This window comes from Prionailurus viverrinus, chromosome B3, assembly GCF_022837055.1.
Source record: "Prionailurus viverrinus isolate Anna chromosome B3, UM_Priviv_1.0, whole genome shotgun sequence".
Classification (NCBI taxonomy): domain Eukaryota; kingdom Metazoa; phylum Chordata; class Mammalia; order Carnivora; family Felidae; genus Prionailurus; species Prionailurus viverrinus.
Window position 1 is genome coordinate 82,892,748 of NC_062566.1, and position 22,913 is coordinate 82,915,660.

The window sequence follows — 22,913 nt, forward strand, 5'->3', positions numbered from 1 at the left end:
AGTTTTTTAATGGCAGTAGGAAAAATCTTAAACTGATATGTAGATATGTTGGAGGTAGGAACCCCAAATATGAAGCATAGAGCTGCTAACTTTGGGAGTATCTTCTACTAAAGGAAATCCTTTGAGGAAACATTCAGAAGATTCCAGCCCCACCTACTGAGTCACCCCAGTCACTGAATCTTCCCAGCTGAGGCCCTAGCTATTGTAGAAGAGGCAAGCATCCCTATTACAATATAAAACAATTTTTAAGCCACTAAGTTTGGGATCATTTGTTACACAGTAGTAGTAACTGGCATTCTGCCATTCCCCATTCTTCTGAGCCTTTATTTTTATATTTTATCTGTTGCCCCATAGCCTCTATCTACCACTTCACTTACTAAAATGCTTTCTACCTGACTTGGAAAGGAAATATTTTGTCCTTAAAAATCTACCCTTTTCATAGCGCAGCTGTGGAGAAGAGTTCTTAATATTCCTTGTCTCTGCCGTCTCTCTCTCTCATCCTGTGGAGTCTGCAAGATGTTAGGAAGCCCAATGTCACTGTGTGAGCAGGCTGAATATTGCAGTCAACAGCAAGAAGTTATGGTTTTTAACCAAAATCAAAGGACTACATATCAAATCCCTGCTTTGTAAGCATGTGGGGGATGTTGCTGAGGAACTGAGAGGGAGAGTAAAGAATTGGGAGGAGTTGAGGCTAGGGAGGAAGGGAAGAAAGCCAGCAGTGTCTTGCTGACCCAGGCTTAGAAGCATGATATCATAAAGATGTGTGCAGCCTGATGAAAATGCAAGGAAGGTGCGTTTTGAAATCCATGGCAAAACAAATCATGCTGTTCAGGTAATCCAAAGTGTTAGTGTTGTAGAAAAATTACAATGCCCAAAACTTTTATCAACTTCCAATTGATAAATTGCAAATCCTTTAGTGATCTGAAGAATGTGAAGCATTAGCAAGTAGCCAGATACCAAATCTTGAAGAACAATCAGGCATTATAGAATGGCTTGATTAAAAAAAAAAAAAAGAAAAAATCTCAAATTGCTCTATTGTTCCAAATCCTTAACTGGAGATTGAAACTCAGTTTTATTTTCCTTGGATTTGAAGCTGAATTTTATCTTCAGGAAATAACCTGGAAGGCTATTCTTATTCATTTCCTGCTTCGAGCATATCAATTTTCAATCAGGAAAATGAAAAGGGAGGAAAAGAATGAAGTATGAAGTCAAATAAAAGACTGGGCTAAAATAACTCTCCCAAAATGAAAGCAAAATATGCTAAAATCTAGTTAGAATATGTTGAGAAATTAGGCAAGGAGAAAAATCAAAGCGAGAGCTTTGTTACTATGTTCTTTGAACGTGTGAATATTTCTCAGGCTTTGGTTTTGAAAATGGGCAGAATTAGTACTCTCTAATTAAAACTCTAAGAATGATGTCTTTTTATAATAGTGCCTTATCCTAATATTGCTATATCATACTATGGTTTTCTTTTCCCATTAGATATTAAATATGAGCTTATTTTTTATAAAGTAAGGAATGTTATTAAGAAAAACATGTTAGAAGTAAATGTTGGACATCTGAACTCAGCAACTGCCTATTGCATGTCAAATGTTGATTCGGGTTACTGCTTTTATAGACAAAGCTGTTTGTTGACAGCAAAGCAAATAGGATACAGAGGGGAAATGAGAATTTCTTGCACATAAAAGGGCACAGTGCTGAATAAATTAAATGGAACTAAGAAAAGATGAAGATACCAGTGCTTTAAAAGCAGCAAAACTAAAAGGCCTAAGTAAACAGATACAGGGTATCTACATTCCCCAAACTAACTTGCCATTTTCATCAGATTTCAAAATGAGTCACAGTGTCAGAGTCCTGTAATGTTGCCATTAAAGGTCTTTGCTCAGGAGAAAACATTCCTTTTCTCCGGGAACTGCCATCATCTGTACATCAAAAAAAGTCCATCAAAGTTTTTTTTTTTTTTAAAGGACATATTACTTGTGATTTGTCTTCACAAATAAAATTAAGAGGGTAGGTTTATTACCAAGTTCCCCCCAAAAACTAGTGCTTTAGGAATGCCTGACTAATAGGAAAGAAAAACAAAAACGGTACCATTACCTTCACAGAAAGAAAGTACAGATAGTTCTATGTCTGAATTCAAACTGGCTGCTACCAAAAACACTACTGCTTTCAATGCAAGGCTATCTCCGGTTTTGCCTCAGTTGTCATCAGATAATCTTTCAGCGTTTGATGCAATGTCTACTTTCAATAAATGTCTTTTTTTTTTTTTTTTGGTTCCCTCCCACACAGGATGTGAGAATCAACAGTTCTCCTTAGTGGATTCTCCCAGCAGTTCTGGACCCCATGAGATAAATCTCTGAAGCTTGCTACTCCCGTGAGCACTGTGTAAACTCACTGAAAACCCTAAGTAATGGAGTAAACAGTTTCCTGTGGCTTACTGATTTTATGGCTACAGTACTCAAATCCTTTCCATTGCCAAAATAAATAACCCCAACACAATCATAAATGCTGAAAATTCCATGAACATGTTAAAAGCATCTCATGTATTATAAATGTTTTCGTTGTATATTCAGCTCGACTTCTCTGGTACTAATTATCCCCAGAATATTTCTGAATTTGTTTTTCAATTCACTCTTGAGATCAGCCGACCAAAACTGCATTTGTAATTGCTTAGAATATTCTACTTATATACCTCTAATTGTGTGTATCCAGTTCTTTCAACATTGGTGATTGTGTTCTTATAATCAGTTCAATAGAAGAGGGAGACTCCAAAAAAATCTGAACTCACTTTTATGTACAGAATATGGACTATACCCATATCCTCCATCTTTTCAAAGTTCGAGTTACACCACTTCGCCTTTACAGAAAAACCTATGTTAATACCCGTTTTTGCCATCTGAAAGAAATGCGAAGAAGATTTTCACTTTTAGCCACACACAAAAAGGAGAAAGATGAAATAGTGTTCAGCATTTGTGTTGCAGGGAGCCCTTGTAGAGGGCAGCACTCTGAGCAGCAAGCATGTATCACCAGCTCCTTCCCTGGGAAACTACATTTGGCCACTGAGCATCAAGCCACCATAGCTTTGAACTGTCTCTGTGAGCATCTGTGCTTTATCTTGATTTATCTTGTATATCTGTCAGCAAGCTGTATCCTAAAATATCCAAAAGCCTAAGAGAGGTAATTTGGGGGTCTGGGGGTGCTCCAAACATTTTACATATAAATGAATGGTAATTGCTTTTTTGCTTTATGCCATTTTGATTTATGAAAGGTTTCACAGGAAGGCTTTACTTTTGGATAGTGAGGGGAACGTATCATTGTTTTTCATAAGGAAGTTTTATAGATTTTTTTTTTTGAGTCTTCATGTCTCCTACTATCACACTGACAAAATTGAGTTCAAGGAAATTTGTATTATTTTTCATATGCTTTTAGCAATGTTTGAGTAAATGATGTTCAGCATCCCAAAGGTCTACAAGACAGAAGGATTTCACTGAAGGATTTTACTTCTCGTTCATTGACAGATATTCTACCTCCCCTGGGTTTCATTCACTTAACAAATATTTATTGGAAATCGTCAACTTTTTAGGCATTGTTTCAGTTTCCAGGACCATGAACAACTGAAACAACATCTCAATCCTTGGGGAATTTACAATCTAGAAGGAAAGAGAGACTATAACCCAATCGACATGCTACACAGTATCAGATAGTGATGAATGCTATGAAAAAAACATAGTAAGCAACTAGACTATGAAGGGGTTATTTTCTTTTATTCGAGTTTTTAGTTGGATTCCAAGTAGTTAATATACAGTGTATATAGTGTAGTATTAGTTTCAGGTGTACAATATAGTAATTTAACACTTCCATACAACATTCAGTGCTTATCACAACAGCTGCACTCCTTAATCCCCATCACCTATTTAACTCAACCCTCCACCCACCTCCCCTATGGTAACCATGAGTTTCTTCTGTATAGTTAAGAGTCTGCTTCTTGGTTTGCCTCTCTTTCCCTCTTTTTCCCTTTTGCTTGATTGTTTTGTTTCTTAGATTTCACATATGAGTGAAATCATACAGTATTTGTCTTTCTCTAACATTTCATTTGGCATAATACTTTCTAGCTCCATCCACTTCATCAAAAGTGGCAAGATTTCATTCTTTTTATGGCTGAGTAATATTCCATTTTATTCATATATCACCTCTTCTTTATCCATTCATCCATATATGGACACTTGGGCTGTTTCCATAATTTGGCTCTTGTGGATAATGCTGCTATAAACATTGGGTTGCATGTATCTCTTTGAATTAGTATTTTTGTTTTCTTTGGGTAAATACCTACTAGTGCAATTGCTGGATTGTAGGGTAGTTCTATTTTTAACTTTTTGAGGAACCTCTATAGTTTTTTCTACTGTGGCTGCACCAGTTTGCACTCCCACCAACAGTGCAAGAGGGTTCCCCTTTCTCTACATCTTTGCCGACACCTGTTGTTTCTTGTGTTGTTGATTTTAGCCATTCTGAAAGGTGTGAGGTGATATCTCATTGTAATTTTGATTTGTATCCTGATGATGAGTGATGTGAGTTATCTTTTCATGTGTCTGTTGGCCATTTGCCTGTCTTATTTGGAAAAATGTGTATTCATGTCTTCTGCCTGTCTTTAAACTGGATTACTTATTTTATAGGTGTTGAGTTTTAGAAGTTCTTTATATATTTTTTTATCCTAACCCTTTATCAGATATGTCTTTTGAAAATATCTTCTCCCATTATGTAAGTTGCCCTTTAGTTTTGTTGATTGTTTCCTTCACTGTGCAGAAACTTTTTATTTAGATGAAGTGCCAATAGTTTATTTTTGCTTTTGCTTCTCTTGCCTCAGGAGACATATCTAGAAAGAAGTTGCTACAGCCAGTGCCAAGTTACTGCCTGGGTTCTTCTCTAGGATTTGATGGTTTCCTGTCTCACATTTAGGTCTTTAATACATCTTGAATTTATTTTTGTGTATGGTGTAAGAAAGTGGTCCACTTTCCTTCTGTTGCATGTTACTGTCCAATTCTCCCAGCACCATTTGTTGAAGAGACTTTATCCCATTGGATATTCTTTCCTGATTTGTCAAAGATTAAATGACCATATAGTTGTGGGTTTTTTCTGGGTTCTCTATTCTAGTGATCAATGTATCTATTTTTGTGACAATACCATACTATTTTGATCCCTACAGCTTTGTAATATACCTTGAATTCTGAAATTGTGATGCTTGTGGTGTTGGTTTTCTTTTTCAAGATTACTTTGGTCATTCAGGGTCTTTTGTGGTTCCACATACATTTTTAGGATTGTTTGTTCCAGCTCTACGATAAATGTTGTTGGTATTTTGATAGGGATTACATTAAATGTGTAGATTGCTTTGGATAGTATAGACATTCTCATGATATTTGTTCTTTCAATCTATGAGCATGGAATGTCTTTCCATTTCTTTGTGTCGTCTTCAATTTCTTTCATCACTAAAAATCTCAAATAAACAACCTACCTTTACACCCAAAAGCTAGAAATAGAACAACTGAAGCCTAAAGCCAACAGAAGGAAGGAAATAATAAAGATTAGAGCAGAAATAAATGATATAGTAACTAAAGTAACAATTGAACAGATCAATGAAATCAGGAGCTGGTTCTTTGAAAAAATTAAAACTTAGAAAACTGTAGCCTGATAGTCCGACTTATCAAAAAGAAAAGAGAAAGGACCCAAATAAATAAAATTACAAGTGAGAGAGGAGAAATAACCACCAACACCACAGAAGAGGCTAGTTTCAAAAAGTGATCAGGAAAAACTTCTCAAAGAAGATGGCATTTGTGCAGAGACACTGGTTTATGCTTCAATTAATTTGTGGTTTCTTCTCTAATGAGTCACTAAAGTCTACAGCTCTTATTTATTTGTTATGCTTGAGCCCTGCTAACGGTATTACAGTGAACATAAAATCCATGTCTGGGGGTGCCTGGGTGGCGCAGTCGGTTAAGCCTCCGACTTCAGCCAGGTCACGATCTCGTGGTCCATGAGTTCGAGCCCCGCGTCAGGCTCTGGGCTGATGGCTCAGAGCCTGGAGCCTGTTTCCGATTCTGTGTCTCCCTCTCTCTCTGCCCCTCCCCTGTTCATGCTCTGTCTCTCTCTGTCCCAAAAATAAATAAACGTTGAAAAAAAAAATTTAAAAAAAAATCCATGTCTGAATAGGAGTCTACCAACTACTTATTAAGAATTTCTTTCTATTACTGAGACACTATTGGATTTGCAACACCATAGGTGAGTTGTGAGGTAAACATTCAGCTCCAAGGTAGTAATTAAATATAATAGTAGATGATGATGACAATGTCTAATAATACTCTTAAAATAAATTTTTGAATTTATGATAAGTACACAATTTGTTCTTGTTTTAAATACTTCACTAGGCCTTAACGTTCCACATATTTACCTACTATTGATTCTATAAAAGTAAATATTGATGATTGCTTCAGAGTTTTCACATGTTAATTATAATGGAATAATGGTAGACCACTATTCAGTTACAGCCTACAATATATATAATGAGTGATTTAAAGGTGGGCATTTTACTACAACTTTATTGCTTTTTAATGAATATGTCTTTCTCTACTGATTCTTTTGAAGGTAGCATTTAGATTGCAAGTATTCCTGGATAGTGTGATGACAGTTTTAGTTTCAAAGAGTAAACTGCCAGTTATAATCTAGAGGTCAAATGTACTCTTCCATTTCCAAGTTTCTTATGAAGACTTTGGTGAAGTAATAGGGAAAACCCTGATTTACAGGGATGATGGGGGATAAAAAAACAAATACATTATAAATGCTGTCATAAATATATTATAAATGCTTTTATCTTTTATCTCTCTTCGGTCTTTATAATGGTTGTATTCAGTTAGACTTACTATTTGATTTGGTTATTTTCTGAACATGATTATTGATTGCTCATCTTGACTTTTTTTTTCACCATTTCCCATGGCTGTATATGATATTTAAATAACTTCAACTAATCGATAGACATTTTTCCCTTTTAATTATGGTGATTATATTGAAGAATTAATCTCTTTCATAGAAACAATAAAATTAAAACTAAATTAGGTCATCCATTCTTTGTTTATGAAAGACTGATTTGTTAATACTAACCGCTTATTAAAGTTAATTATTACTGTCTCTTTTATTATTAAATGTCCTTTTTATTTATTGACTTTTAAGAGAATTAAGTAAGTGCTACTAGTTCAAGTAATATAAGACCCTAAATGCTTTTGCTGTGAAAATTTGGCTTATGCATCTCAAATGGAAAAATAATTCTTTTTTAAAAATTTTTTTAACGTTTATTTATTATTGAGAGACAGAGTGTGAGGAGGAGAGGGGTAGAGAGAGGGGAGACACACAATGTGAAGCAGGCTCCAGGCTCTGAGCCGTCAGCACAGAGCCCGAATTGGGGCTTGAACTCATCAACTGTGAGATAATGACCTGAGCCAAAGTCAGTTGCCTAACCAACTCAGCCACCCAGGAGCCCCTGGAAAAATAATTTTTTTTTTTTATGAAATTTATTGACAAATTGGTTTCCATACAACACCCAGTGCTCATCCCAAAAGGTGCCCTCCTCAATACCCATCACCCACCCTCTCCTCCCTCCCACCTCCCATCAACCCTCAGTTTGTTCTCAGTTTTTAACAGTCTCTTATGCTTTGGCTCTCTCCCATTCTAACCTCTTTTTTTTTTTTTTCCTTCCCCTCCCCCATGGGTTCCTGTTAAGTTTCTCAGGATCCACATAAGAGTGAAAACATATGGTATCTGTCTTTCTCTGTATGGCTTATTTCACTTAGCATCACACTCTCCAGTTCCATCCACGTTGCTACAAAAGGCCATATTTCATTTTTTCTCATTGCCACGTAATATTCCATTGTGTATATAAACCACAATTTCTTTATCCATTCATCAGTTGATGGACATTTAGGCTCTTTCCATAATTTGGCTATTGTTGAGAGTGCTGCTATGAACACTGGGGTACAAGTGGCCCTATGCATCAGTGCTCCTATATCCCTTGGATAAATTCCTAGCAGTGCTATTGCTGGGTCATAGGGAAGGTCTATTTTTAATTTTCTGAGGAACCTCCACACTGCTTTCCAGAGCGGCTGCACCAATTTGCATTCCCACCAACAGTGCAAGAGGGTTCCCGTTTCTCCACATCCTCTCCAGCATCTATAGTCTCCTGATTTGTTCATTTTGGCAACTCTGACTGGCGTGAGGTGATACCTGAGTGTGGTTTTGATTTGTATTTCCCTGATAAGGAGCGACGCTGAACATCTTTTCATGGGCCTGTTGGCCATCTGGATGTCTTCTTTAGAGAAGTGTCTATTCATGTTTTCTGCCCATTTCTTCACTGGGTTATTTGTTTTTTGGGTGTGGAGTTTGGTGAGCTCTTTATAGATTTTGGATACTAGCCCTTTGTCCGATATGTCATTTGCGAATATCTTTTCCCATTCCGTTGGTTGCCTTTTAGTTTTGTTGGTTGTTTCCTTTGCTGTGCAGAAGCTTTTTATCTTCATAAGGTCCCAGTAATTCACTTTTGCTTTTAATTCCCTTGCCTTTGGGGATGTGTCAAGGAAGAGATTGCTACGGCTGAGGTCAGAGAGGTCTTTTCCTGCTTTCTCCTCTAAGGTTTTGATGGTTTCCTGTCTCACATTTAGGTCCTTTATCCATTTTGAGTTTATTTTTGTGAATGGTGTGAGAAAGTGGTCTAGTTTCAACCTTCTGCATGTTGCTGTCCAGTTCTCCCAGCACCATTTGTTAAAGAGGCTGTCTTTTTTCCATTGGATGTTCTTTCCTGCTTTGTCAAAGATGAGTTGGCCATACGTTTGTTTGTCTAGTTCTGGGGTTTCTATTCTATTCCATTGGTCTATGTGTCTGTTTTTGTGCCATGGAAAAATAATTCTTAAAGGAATATTTTCTAGAATAACTCTGGGCAAAAGATGGTTGATCTTAGGATTTATTAATGCTAGATGGACGGTTTCTTGGCTGAGAACTTTGGTAGCTATGACTACAGAGTCTTTCTCAAGGAAAGACTGAAAACTTAAGCTGAAAACTCTAGAATGATAAGGTTATAGTTTATAAGCTGAATGGGACTTTCACCATGAGTGTCTATACATTGTCTTTTTTTTGTAACGATATCTTATTTAAACTTTTTAATTATGCCAGAAACTTCACTTTATTGAGCTTTACTACGGGTAAATAAACTGAATTCTACTTCAACAGAAGAATAAGTAGTAGATCAGTTTTCAATAAGAATCTATCTTTAAGATTCATGAAATGAAACTGAAAATAAAGAAAGGAAAATGCTGTGAATTCCTGCCAATTCAATTAGGAGTCAAAAGAACAACTTAGAAGGAGTTGGACCAACAACCTGGAACTTAAATAAAAATTATCAAGGTGTCATAGAGTGATAGAATCTTGAAAACTCTGAGCTACCTTAAAAATAACCAACTATCTAATGCTTATCTCCCCTAAAAATGCCTGTCAACTGGTTGTCTTCCAGCCTATGATTGAACATATACAACGGATAATTCACGCCCATGCTTCTATATTTTATATCTCTCACTAAAAAATTATCGTAATAAAAATTAAACCTGCTGATATTCATCCTAATTATATTCTTGGGGCTTAAATAGAACCTGAAGTATCAGACAGAACATATCAACAACCCACTCTTTAAAGATTGTAGTGAACTTTGCAGAGCCAAATGAGGCTACCAACCCTTTATTCGAATTTTTTTTTTAGTGTTTCTTTTTGAGAGAGAGAGAGAGACACCGCACAAGCAGGGGAGGGGCAGAAAGAGAGGAAAGAAAGACACACAATACAAAGCAGGTGCCAGGCTCTGAGCTGTCAGCACAGAGCCCGAAAAGGGGCTCAAACCCACAAACCATGAGATCATGACCTGAGCTGAGGTCGGATACCTAACACCACTAAGGTGTCCTTACCACTCCTTTATTCTAGAGTCTAGAAACCACTTCTATTAATGTGGCCTAGATGACATTAGCCTTTATAGGTGGACATCACACACTTGACACAAAGTGAACTCAGTTTTAACAATATTGCTGTCAGGTCATATACCCTAATTAAAATGATTTAGAATCTATTTCTCCTCCTTTTCAGTTTTCAGTTTAATCTTCTGGTCTTTTCAAAATCACATCACATATGTTAATGCATTGAGCATATACTTATAATTTGGTACAAACCATTGACAAATATATTGAAAAGAAGAGGTATAAAGACCTAAGCGTTTGACATAACTTAGAAACCTCTAGATTTAGTTAAATCTTCAATCATTGTAATTTGGTACAGTGACTTAACAAGTTTTTACTCTATTGAATTATAGTAGAATGTACCTATTTCTCCACTTTGGCAAGAAATGTATCATTGAGATGCCTATTTTATATTAGTTGATATCCAGATATCTTGCCTGTTACAGATGATTTAATCTTTGAACTTAATAATACCATCAAAGAAAGGAATAGAATTGTTTATATTTTAATTCCTTTTTCTCCTTCCACGATCTAGTCAGTCAGCAGGTACAGCTGATTGTCTTCTAACATGTTGATCTATTCTTTTCTCCTTCCGTGCTCCCACCTTTGTCCAAGCATATTTCACCTCTACTTATTACCTCCAAACCAGAGGCAGGCCCGTGTTTGAGAAGATCTGAAGCTTATACAATTTGTGGCATCCTCTTTAAGAAAAATAATACAAAATCACAAAAATAAAATCATGTATATTGAAAGTGACCTGTGCAAGGCAAGAGGCCTGAGGCTTAGCTTCATAGGAAAGCTGTCTTTGGGCTTCACTGATTAGTCAGGGCTTTGGAGTAGAGTGGCAACTAGACTGACAAGTTTCCTGCTCCCACGGTGCTTGCATTCACAGCACAGGAAATATTCTGCTGCATTAAGACCAGCAGCAGGTCATGATCTTTAGTGCTGATTTAATACTCGCATAATGTTGGCATAAAAGATGGGAAGTTAGCCATCTAACAGGCTGTGATTGACAACTCATTCCCTTCCTTCTTTCCTTCCAACAGACTGTGATTGACAACTCATTCTCTTCCCTCTCTCCTTGCTTCCTTCTTTCTTCCTTTCTGCCTTTTCTTTCCTTTTTCTTTCTTGTTGACTATTGTTTGAGCGGGGAGATTCTGATTCAAATCCTTCTTCATCCTGGCCAGAACCCAGTCAGAGCTACCTTTCCAAACCTGACCCTGATTTCTGCTTTCATGTTTCAATTTAAGGCATCTGCCCCTAAGAAGCTATTTTCCAAACTTTGGGCTCCTAGTCTCCTATCTTCCTCCTCAGAGCCTCCAGCCCCAAAGGGTGAGCAGGCAGGTAAAATGTAAGGTAGAGAAAAGCAGGGACTGGAACTTCATGCTTTGTGTTCTCTGCAGGCCTAACTCCTTGCTGTGGATGTCAGAACAGACACTCTGGGACCACATTTATGGTTTTGCTCTTTTATAGAAGCCAGTATTCATTATGATAGTGATTATTTGGACATCAATTAATAATTTAAATTGCATACACATGAGACCCTTGATAATTGCTGTATTCTAAGTTCTTTCCAAGTGTCCACTTAAATACTGTGAAGTTATATTCTGAATAACACTATTATTTTATCTCTTAAAATGTAAGCCAGTGAAAATGAGCCACCAGTATCCAGAATAACAAGGGTGCTTTTAAAGGTTTGATTTCTAGATCCTGTCCCACCACGTGATAGAGAGAGTAGCAAAGGCATTTATAGAAAATGGTAAGGCCAGTGGTTCTCAGATTTTAACCAGCACCAGAATCACCAGGAGGCCTGGTTAAAACAGATTGTTAGGCTTTAACCCAAGAGTTTCTGATTCAGTAGGTTTGTGGTAAAATCTGAGAATTTGCATGTCTAACAGAGTCATAAGTTATTCTGATACTGCTGGTCCAAGGACTATGCTTTGAAGGACACTGAACTAGGCCTTCCCCCAAGTTCAGTGACATGCATAGTGCCAGACTCACAAGTTCACCAAGAACACCATTCATAAACTTCTTCTTTTGATGTTTATTTATTTATTTTGAGAGAGTGTGTGCATGTGTAGGGGTTAGGGGGGGCTAGAGAGAGAGGAGACAGAATCCCAAGCAGACTTCATGCTGCCAGCCCGATGTGGGGCTCAGTCTCAGGAACCATGAGATCATGACTGAGCCAAAATCTAGAGTCAGACACTTAACCAACTGAGCCAGCCAGGCACCCTCACCAAGAAGACCATTCAGAGATGCCTCAGCAAAAGTACAAATCACCCCAAGTTACAAATTTAACAATCACTTGTATGTGGTCAGCTTTATATCTATAAATGCAAAGTATCTACTGAAATTTATCTGCTTTTGTATAGCAGAGTGCCACGCTGAAGCATAACCTTTGTGTCCTTTCTAAAGGACACTTAATTCTTTTATCCGAGTGCCTGGACAAAACCATAATTAAGACGATGAAAATCCAGTGACAACGAACCAAATACATATATCAAGCTTTTATGAAAATTTCTAACTGAATACCTCTTTCTATGTGTTAGACCTAAAACAGTCCTTTTTAAAATCTATCACAATGTGGTGAGGACTGTGTGTTACCAAATTCTGGTCGGTTATTTGCATTAACAAACAACTGTAAAATCTCAATGACTTCCAATGATAAAGACTTATTTCTTATTCATGTTATGAGTCATCTGTGGATCAGCTGCAGCTCCATTCTACCTATCTTCTCCTTCTAAGACCCAAGCTAAAAGGAGCAGTTCCTATCTGGCTATTCCCTTGTCATCACAGAGGAAGGGAAGATGGCTGAAGCACACTATGGTTCTCAAAGCTTCTGCTTGGACATACATGGTATATGCCACTTCCACTTGTATTCCACTGGCCTAAGAGTCACATGGCTCAGACTGATGTCAGAGTGTCATGTGAATGCACACAGGCATGTATAATCCAACAGGTTGGGCCTCAAATAATCAGAACGTATAATATTGTATGCTAGAAATTAAGATTTTCATTTAGCTCTGACAGTCCAGAGTATGCTTAGGAGCTTTAGTGATTGAAATGAGAGTCCAAAACAAAGAACAAATATTTGTTATCTGTTCACTCTGTAGAAGAGAAAAAAAGACAAGGCCAAATGATGGAAAAACTGAAAGGGAAGAGCATTATAAGAGTCCCAGTCAGCCCATCCCTAAAAATAGAAACTTGGCCAAGCTCTTTGGTTTCCCACCTGCAATATAGAATTAGAAAATCTCCCATAACCCTTTAGGAATATTATAAGGATTCATTAATTTCCAGAGAGGTTAGTAATGTCTTCCAAGGTATTTTCAAGGTCTGTGTTTCTTCAGAAAAAAAAAATTTTTCTCAAAAGTCTAAATTTAGTTTTAGTTGTTATTAAAGTGATGACACTGCACTTACTCTGGAAAGAATACCCCAAAAAACTTAATTTATGTTCTTGTTAAAGCAATTTTAAATTGCTTTAAACTTTTTTTTTTTACTTTGATAGATTATGTATCCTCTACTATTAAATGAATAGAGCCAAGGGCACTTGATAATAAAATTAACCTTGATCTCCTTTCTAAACTTAATAGAATTATAGTATGTACTAGTTAATATATATAATTAATACTTTGAATAACATATTTTACTCCTCTGTCATAGCTTTCTGCTAGCTAGCTTATTTTCTAACATACTTAAAAGAAATATTTACTTACTGAATTTTTTTTTTCTCTAAGGAATACATTCTAATTAGTTTTGTCTGAGTTGCAACAGCTGAGATATTAAGACTATAACTACGTTTATAAAAGATGCTCAAAGGTGTCTAATGTGATGTAAGTGGCTTCCTGGGCTTTCACTGGTTGCTTGTTGTTAAGACAATACAGAGATGCTAATGAATTTTTTAATCTGCTTTTTTAAGAGCTATTGACATAATTGAGGGTGCTATTTGCTTACCAGCTTCCATACTAAAGGCAAACTAGTACTATGAATACTGGAATCCAACACTAATGGAGGGGTACCCATATGAACACAAGTGACAATTCAGAATAACTCTCTGGGGTCTGACACAACAACCATAACAAAAATCGCCAATGTGAAAGGAATCAGCCAGAAATGGATTATTTCTTAGAGGGGTACAATGCCTGATAAGCAACAGAAAAAAGTAAGGTAACATGCCTGTGATTTACTGGAGCTACATATGCATTTTCCTTCTCTCTTTTTAAAAAAAAATTTTTTTAATGTTGATTTATTCTTGAGAGAGTGAGAGAGAGAGATGGAGCACGAGCAGGGGAGGGACAGAGAGAGAGAGAGGGAGACACAGAATCCAAAGCAGGCTCCAGGCTCCAAGCTGTCAGCACAGAGCCCGACGCGGGGCTCAAACTCACAGGCTGTTGAGATCATGACCTGAGCCGAAGTCAGACGCTTAACCAACTGAGCCACCCAGGCACCCCGCATTTTCCTTCTCTTAAACTATGTTTTGGCCACCTTATTAACATATGGCATATATACCTTCAAAGACCTTCTCATGCACTATCTCATTCTTTCCTCACAGTCTTTCTGGTCATATCTACTTTGAAGATAAGGAAATTACATTTCAGAGAATTTAAGCAACTTCTCCGAAGTCATAATCTACTTAAGGAATGTATTAGAACTTGAATCCAGGTCCTTCATTTCATATTCTGATGGCCTTTAGATTAAACCATGGCTGCCTACTACTGATTTTTTTTTTTAATAATCAAATTGCCTTATGGTCAATTCAGTTTCCTCATTAAAATTTATGGGAGGACTGAATGATTATTAATCTCAAGTTCTTTATTACATAGAAATTATCTGTATGTCTATTACATACTCATTTATTAGAAGTGTTTAAGAATAGTCCAATATTGCTCCTAGGCATAGGATCTACTTACCAGAGTAGGGTTGGCAAATTTCCACAATTACAGAAAGTGTTTCTTTTTTTTTTTTTAGAAAGTGTTTCTTAAAAGCATCTTTAGGTTTGAGTTTGCCAGAAGGTTTTACCAGATACATCGATCACATCCCCCACAGCTCAAATTTGAGCAGAGACAATGTTTCTATTTTCACCCCTCCACCGCCCCTCTCCGCCCATACCTGTCAAAGCTACATGAATCAGTGAGAAGTCAGGACAGGCAAAGAGATGCATTTTAGGAAAACAGGAATTGCTAATTTTTTAATCTATTACTTTCTCTAAGTCACCTCACTAGATAATTATGAATGATAGAATGGGAAATATAAGACCTGGTTTTTGCTGTAGAGAGCATACAATTCAGATGAAAAGATGGAAAAATACATAAATGATACCCAACAATGCATATTAATTAATCTTTTCATCACACACTAAACAAATATGTAATGAACACCAGGCTTGTGCCAGGTATATGCTAGAGGTGATGGATACATAAAGGAACAAAACAGAGGAGATAGGTGTGTAGAAATACTTCCTAAGAAAGCAAAATACAAGGAGACTGCTCTGTAGAAGTTAAAGCAACATAGATGCCACACACTTCAGACAAATGGAGGATTACCCTTGTATTTTTGTGGAAGGCCAACTGGGGCCATAAATAATGGGTAGAATCAAGAGGAGAAAGTATTTTAGATTGGGAGACTAATCTATGTGAAGTTATAGAAGATGGAAATAAGCAAGGCTTACCTGGAGAAAATAATGAGTAATTATTCTGTCTATGAAAAGGGAAGAAGTGAGGAAAAAGGGATTGACATGGGTCAATGGAAAGGTTTAAATTACAAGTTAGTAAGTCTAGATATCTTGTTACAATGGGGCACCATTAGAGTCAGCAAAGTTGATTTGTAAACTCAGATCTGTTTCTCCATTCTTTGAACACTGAATAAAGCTTATGCTGTCCAGCACACAGCTTCAGTTTTATTCTTGCTTTGTAACACCTAGAGGAGAAAGGCCTCTCAAGGAGAGACTGGGGCTGTCTCCAGGGGTTCTACCCTCTTTGTTGAGGAAAGAAAAATCAATCAGAACACCCCTAATACTGATTTACCAAGATCTATGTGACCTGGCCTTTGCTTCCCTGAAATCTTTTACACTATTCTACTCTGTTATGCCTAGATATTCTGTCCTTTCTTTTATTCAAACATACCAAACTCATTCTCAATACAGGGCTTTGGAATGAGCTATTATTACTCTGGCTGTAGTATTGCTCCCTGATACTTCCTAGACTCTTCCTTATCCCATAATTGTCTGTTTAAATGTCACCTCCTCTGCTACCTTTTACATTCTGGTAAAGGAAGACAGACAATAAATAAACACATTAATTACTATTAATTAAATAAGAAAAAATCAAAGTTAATAAGTACTATGCCACATGAAGTAGCATGATATGATAGGCAGCTAGGCAGGCCTTTACAAAGGCCCGTTAAATTACCCCTCCTACCCTCCTGATTAGCATATCGTCCATTAGGGCATCATACGGAAAACATCTCAGGGTATTAGATATAATACTGTCTTTTTCCAAATGACACTTTTTTTTTTTAGCTCCCTTAAAGGAGTTTTCTAGATCACCCAAATTACCTTGAAGGAAGTTTTATTAACCACAGCTTGTACGCATTTGCTCACAGTAGTCTGAGAGATTATATTCCATTTTAAATTGCTAAAGTCAGGGGTGCCTGGGTGGCTCAGTTGGTTAAGTGTCCAACTTCAGCTCAGGTCATGATCTCATGGTCTGGGAGCCTGAGCCCTGTGTCGGGCTCTGTGCCATCAGTTCAGAGCCTAGAGCCTTCTTCAGATTCTGCCTCCCTCTCTCTCTGCCCCTCCCCCACTCATCCTCTGTCTCTCAAAATATGAATAAATGTTAAAAAAATTTAAATTGCTAAAGTCATTCTGTTAGACAAAGCACAAACCATTATATCAACCTGAAGACAGTAAAAAGGCAAACAATTCCTTCCTCCTTTTCTCCATCTGCAGAATGAGGTTAATGAGACATTGCAACTTACTACAAAATAGTCTTCATAAAATGGGTTTGGATATAAATAGAAAGAACATAACTGTTTTATTGTAAATATGTGTCACATTTGTGCATTTTGAATGATCACAGGGTTCATAGATTGGGAAAGTTTTGCAGGTTTTGCAATGTTTCTGACACACAAAAGGGTCTATCGTGGCTATGTCAAGAAACCTGGGCACCAAAATTCAAGATACTGCCCTTAACACAAGTCTTGAGTCATCCTGGATTATTGGTAATTAGTTGAGATATTTTAAAACAAATCTAAACTCATGTAGATAAAGATAAAGATGTCTTTGAGAAAAGTATCATTTGGAACTTAAAAGGAACAGCACATATGATTAGAAGGTCTCAATTCTTATGATGAATTTTCTGTATTAGGTTGCATTTTAATGGTCAGGATTATCCATTCCTAAGAAGAACACTTTGAGGAAATTTCCCACCATTGCCAAACAGTACCAGTGCTTATTTCATAAATATTTATGAATATATATGTGATATATATATATGATAAAGAATTCCTTTCCTTGATTAAGATTATAACAGATTTTAAAATTTAATGTGGATTGTCTCTTATTATGTATGTATTGCATGTCTTATAACTGCACTATGGTTGTAATATTCTAATCATTGGGAAAAAATTAAGTTTCATTAGGCATCTTTTTATCTTCTTGTTTGGTAGTGCTGCTAATCTCATGATTCTCCTAACTATGATTCACTTTCTGGTCTTTGTAGTTTCAATAGGCTTTCCTTACATAATAAATAATAATATTTTTATTACACTATTGAAGATTTTAACATAAAATAAGGTGATTATTATTAAAAGTGTCAAACTTTTAAAAGGGAACTCTATAATTCCTCTATAATTCTGCAAGTTGTCAGATATCTTCAATTTCTAAGGATCAAAGGCAATTGAATACCTGATTTTCAACTGAGTCTCATTCATAGCAAAAAATGGAACCATTACTTGAAAGATTGAGGCATATTTTAATAATGGACAATCGTATTGCAAATTTCTCTTTTTAAGCATCTTAAATATTTCACAGAATCTTTTTCATCAAATGTGTGTCTTTTCTTAGGAAAGAGAACTTACCCTTGGGATGAGATCTCAGCATTATTCAAAAATGGAAAAAGGCAGCTGTAACAGAACTAATATTTAAATTTTGTAAATTATGCTAGGATTAAGTTAATACTCGCACTAGAATATTGCTGTGAAAATCAGAATATCAACTGATAGATTAATGTCATTTTACAACTGACTCTAAGGATATATTTTGTCATGTTTTGACTTAGAAAGTATCAATCTAAACCTTTCATTTTTACAATATTCATCACAGCAATGACAAATGATGATTAAATTAAGCTCTGCCTGGAACATTGCCATTTGTCCTATTTTCTATTAAACATAATCTGCATCTAACATAGTTTTTATATGCCAGGAACTATGTCAAATATATTGCATGTCTAAATTACCACAACAACCCTGTGAAGTCACTATAAGCTTGATGACAATAAGTAGTTAGTCTTGTTCACTGATAACATCTAGTACTTAGAACAGTGTCTGCCACATAATAGGGGTTTGATAAATATTTGTTGAATTAAATGATTTTTACACATGAAGTAAGTGAAAGTGCTCAGGACAAAAATGAAAAGTCATATTTTTGTTTGGCTAGGCTCTTTCTTACCTTCCATCCCTGCGGTACCATATAGCTGAATTTCCAGGAAAAACAATTTTTTCTAGGATGAGAAAAAAAATCAATAGTTCTACATAACTTCTGAGTTTTCCTTTGTGTGTACACAACAGCCAGGCCTCCAAGCTGCACATCTGATAACAGAACTGACAGTAGAGGACAAATGGCACTAATAGCTAGAGGTTGTAGTGATACTAAAAGTAGAGTTTTAGAAAGCTTTGAACATAGTAAATTAATATTTCTGCAGGCCTCTCATTTGTAGAGAATCTGGGCTGGAGTCTGAGGATCTGCCAGAGCTCCTGACTCCAGATGACAGGGGTAACATCAGCAGTCAGACTACAGAGGCTCCTAGGGACTCCTGTTTCTAAATATCTTATTGAACTATGGAGCTGCAGCCTCTTGAGGTTGGCCACAAACAGTCAGGAAAGACAGTTGAGAGGTACCATTGAGTACAGTCTGGATAACCATGTTAACTCACAGATCACCAAGCCACCTTTATATCTTTCACTGGAGTCTAGTTATTGCCCTATCTACAATCTAGGACAAAAGAGAGACTGTGAAAGTCTGTAGAACCAAAGCTTGGAATGGGAGAGGTCAAGACCATGCATAGGTCTAACTTGGGGTTTGCAGGCCACTGGACAATGCCATTCAAGAGATCTCTTCTAAAATGCAGGGGGTATTAGATAAGGTAGGTTAAAAGGAGGTAACATTGGTGATTTCAGAAAGTGAGAACCCAAAGACCATGGCAACCAAGCTTATCTTTACAGCCTTTTCCCCAAGCTCTCCATAAGTATCCAATGCCCCTTCTTCAGTACAAATACCACATATTTCTGGACCATATTCCAAACTCTGGGTAACTGAATTTTGACAGAATGAATATCAGCAAACTTAAGGAAGACAAATGAATTAGTGAAATGCCTTAATACAAAAAGCTGCTTCCTCGAAAGTGCAATCCCACACACTAGTATTCGTTTTTGACTTAAGTTTCTGTTGATTATCCACAGTTCTGGATATGCTCCTTACTCTATTCTTAGTAGATCTCCAGCCAGGAATCTGAATATATGAAAGAAATTTTCTAGGGGACTATAGATACAAAGACTATCAGTTAAAAGAGTTGTCCCTAAAGGTAATATTTAATATTGATACCAAAGCTTGTATCATTTTACCTTGGGAGACTAAAAAAGGCAGAATGGCTCAAATATTAATAATTACTTTAAAAATAATTCAAAAAATTTATTTATTCTTATAGCTATTCAATTTATTGAATAAATTTATTCAATAAATTTATTCTTTAGCTGTAAATTTATTCTTATAGCTACTCAATATGATTTATTGTAAATTCTTTAGTTTCGTTAGTTGATCGGTGAATGCATACACACATACACTATGAAATCATTAGTGTTCTTGCAAATTACTTACAACATCCACATGCCTCCTTTCCAACCTCTTGATCCCTTCCCAAGGCCAGTGACGAATAGCTTTTGTTGTTGGCACAAAGCTAAAAAGAAATTGTAAAAATTATTACATGACCTTGAGATCGATAATCTGAAAAACATGCTGGGAAAGAAATCATTATTTTTTAGAGTTTTAACAAAAGCCTCTGACTTTCTGACTTGAACCTGAATCTAGGGTAAGTAACTACCGTTTCATTTGTAAATGGACTTTCTTTCTATCACCCTTTATTCATTTCCCAAGGAGTCACTAGACTGCTGTTAAAACAAACATAAAAATGGAAAAGTTTCAGGAACAAACATCATCCTGAATCATATTGTCCTTGTTGCATGAAATAGGAGAAGCAAACAATAGAGTTCTTTCTGACTTTTGAAAGTGGGAAACTATTTCTATATCCAGTAGATAATATAATTTTCTATAAGTGGTGAACATCTACAGGTGATTAAAGGAAAATGTTTTAAGACTAATAGCTGAAGATGAGTTACTGTTAAATAGGCTTTCTAGGGGCGTCTGGGTGTCTCGGTGGGTTAAGTATCCGACTTTGGCTCAGGTCATGATCTCACAGTTCGTGGGTTCGAGCCCCATATTGGGCTCTGTGCTAACAGCTCAGAGCTTGGAGCCTGCTTAGGATTCTGTGTCTTCCTCGCTCTCTGCCCCTCCCCCACTCATGCTCTGTCTCACTCTGTCTCTCAAAAATAAATAAATGCAAAAAAAAAAATAGGGCTTTCTAATGAAAACAGGTCTTTACAAATAAGATATTTAAAATGCATTGTAATTTTAGAGCCTAGAACTGCTTCTAGCATATCGTAAGGGCTCAGTAAATATTTGCATAATTGAATGAATTTTACTGATAGGGAAAGTATGATATATAGTAAATGAAATGTGGTGTTCTTGTCAGACTAAACGCTAACCTTTCATCACTACCACACAGAACAGTGGAATATTCAAGTAAAACTATTTCATCTGTTGAACAATTATGATTCCTTTATTTGCTTCTAAAACATTGCAATAATATAACTGTACATAAGCAAGCCAGTAATCACAGTTTCAAAGATGGCATACTGTCCCTTCAAACCAAAAACTTTATTTAAAATTTTACAAGTAGGAATGAGTAAAAAGTCTAATATGGGTAAAACTAAAATTCAAGTTTTAAAATCCAGGATGTCCATTAAGGAAACCTGTTAAGGGTCAGTGAATAAGGCATCCCCTATATTTATTGCTTTTTATGTAGTAAGATAAAAGCTTGTGGTAAGTGTTAGATCTAAGATCATATTGATTCCAACACCAAAGTTAATTTTAAATATCCTGCTACCTAATTTATTTCAATGTGTTCTTCTGACCACCAATACATAAGAATGAGATTTAAGCATATCCAACACTTTTCTGTCAGTTAGGAACATTCTTTACTTTTTAGTGTTGGATACATGGTTCCTTTTTGTCATGAAGGCCAATAGAATTCCAGTATAATTAAGGATAATTCAATATAATTCAGTACAATATAAAACTTTTCAAATTAGGGAAGCATTGTTTTATCCTCCTCTTACTATTATTTATATTTGGCCATTTCATTCTTTATTTGCATTCCTACCTCAGGGAAAGAAAAAGTAGGTAAAGAAGGTAAAATTAAGAGAATTAATTATAACTATTTGCTCAAAAGTAAGGATAGATGAGATGGGAAGCTCGAAACCAGTCCCGAAGCAAGAACTCTTGAGGAATCTGTATTTTTGCCAAAGATGATAAACAATATAAAATTTTTCACTGATTAGCTTTTTGCATAATATTGGTCTTGACGGTGAGTCTCTCCATAGTCATCTAAAGAGATGATTTGGTCTAGGTTTAGAGATAGTGGATGTGGTGAAGGAGGGCTGATATTGGAGCTTCTCACAATGAGAATTTATATTTAAAAATAAATTGTGCAGTTATACTTGCCCAACATTCAGATTTTTTCGTTTAGTTCCAGTTTTATATTACTTGTTTTATACAAGAAACAATATATTTATTTGTTCTGAAAATGTGGATAAATATGAACTTGGTGTAACGTCCAGGGAATCATTATTCATTTGGCTTCAAATCTGCTCATGTGTAAACATTTTCTCGTTTTAGTTAGTATTATCCCCTGGGTGTAATCAAGAAACAACTGCTCTGTAGTTCAACTTTCTGGTTGGTGGGTGGAATATGTGAGACTTACTGAAAGGGCACTATCGTGAAAGATGATTGCAAATACTGAATCTAGACTTCTAGGGCAAATAAGCCCATAAAATTTAATAAAGTGCTGGGGTGCAAGGCAAGTGAAGTGGAAAAGTCAGAATTGTACTGACTTAAGTAGGTTTCTGATTTGTATATGAAGTTGATCATTTGCCATTGATTTTCAAATCATTGGTTCTACAGCTAGATAGGCATAAATAATAGATAACTTTTGGTTTGTTTCAGATATTAAAACTCTATCCCAAAAGCTGCTTTTATAGAGCATAAAACACACTGATATATTGAGATCCTAATGTGCATATGTATTTTATGATATGTGTATGAATCTATATATTTAAATCTGAGACTCTTAATGATTTATTGGCCAGTTAGTATCAGTGGTTAAAATCAAAGGATAATGCTAATGGGTTCTATGTCATGGGTAGGAATATTACAAGACAAAATAACCATTGAATTATGTATGATGTTTTCCGGGCTTCACCACTGGATGCTATAATTTGGCTGACTATTTTTAAGATGGCTCATTGATCACAAAGGATGACATAAGAAAGTGTCAA